Genomic DNA, 1,322 nt, shown 5'->3' with positions numbered 1-1,322 from the left:
GAAAAGTTTTATAAATACCTGACAGACTGTCCTAAAGGGAAAATAAGAGGGGGCCCAGAACCGGCCCCTGAGGAACTCCACGGGTCAAACAGCACAAACACACACAGTTAATGTGGCACCAACTCATCTGTGTGAACCAGTGATACTGAACCGGTTCAGTGTCTGCACCGAACTGGTCCCGGGGCAGACACTGAACCGGCCCGGTGACCCATTCAGCTGAAATGGGCCCCGGGCTCCAAAGGGCCCTAACTGACTGAATAATTCACCCACTGTTAAAATCACCGACTTGTTTCACTCGATGTGTGGAGACACAGGAAGTTGGGGTGGTGCAAACTCCCGCAGGAAGTGCACCGTAATCTGTGGAATTACAACTTCCGGGTCGTGTGCTGCACAGCGGCCCCACAGAGACTCCTCCCACTGACTTACGGCAGAGAGATAAATATTTTTCAGCGTCTCAACCCCCTCGACTCGTTTCAGAATTCAGAAGCTTGAATTTGATCCATTCGCTTCGACAACATCTGGAAAGTCTCTGGTGCGTTCGCTCCTGCGGGGCCACAGGAAGCTTTGCAGGAGACCCGGGTCATTTTATACCCAGAGGCAGAACCTTTTTGAGTTTAAAAAAAACTAACCAGGTCCACAATGGAAATAAGTTTGTAACTTTCGTGTGTTATCCACGACAGTTCAGAGAAATGTATATTGTCACTGTGACGGCATCTTTTTCTGCATTTATTTGTGTTCCTGTCCAGTAAAATCACATCAAATCAAACCGGCCACTGGAACTGTGAGCGCTTGTTGTTGAAGCTGAGACATTAAGAATGGACTGAGGACCAAGACAACGTCCATCCACGGTCCCTCACTGCTCCAGGGTCGGCGTCCTCATTATAATCTGAACAGAGAGAAGAGAGGAGCTGGGAGGAGTGTATGTAGGGCTATTCAACATCCGGTTAGACTTTCAAAATAAAATGTTACCAGTTCTTGATGGTTCAGCAACAGATCGTGGTGAAAATATCTACGTTGAGGACTGAGAGGAACAGATGTTGAGTTTTTGTTTCACACAGAAAACAAACAGCAGTTTCCAGGGTGAAAGTCTGGTTTTTGTCCCCAGGGGCGTTTCCAGGCTCTTGAAACACAGGGGGCTTCGCCCAGCTCACAAATGTCCCCCCCCCCCCATTGCCACCTACCCAAAGTACATCTATAAAGCAACAGTAAATGATAAATATAGCTTTCATTTATTATGAATTTTATAATTACTACTAACGATAATTAACACTGACATATTTATAATATTAACTGGGGGGGGGGGGGGGGGGGGGGGGGGGGGG

At 47.5% G+C, this 1,322-nt stretch overlaps 1 protein-coding gene across 1 annotated transcript in view; it reads right to left on the bottom strand.

The window, feature by feature from the left end:
- Positions 1–1,322, bottom strand: part of LOC123967693 (mothers against decapentaplegic homolog 4-like) — a 20,795-nt gene that overhangs the window by 557 nt on the left and 18,916 nt on the right. The window contains exon 13 of the mRNA XM_046043878.1: positions 19–886. The gene's annotated coding sequence lies outside the window, so the exon portion shown is untranslated. The remainder of the gene's footprint in view (positions 1–18; positions 887–1,322) is intronic.

Source organism: Micropterus dolomieu, linkage group LG03, assembly GCF_021292245.1.
Source record: "Micropterus dolomieu isolate WLL.071019.BEF.003 ecotype Adirondacks linkage group LG03, ASM2129224v1, whole genome shotgun sequence".
Taxonomy (NCBI): Eukaryota; Metazoa; Chordata; class Actinopteri; order Centrarchiformes; family Centrarchidae; genus Micropterus; species Micropterus dolomieu.
This window is presented reverse-complemented; position numbering and strand designations above follow the sequence as displayed.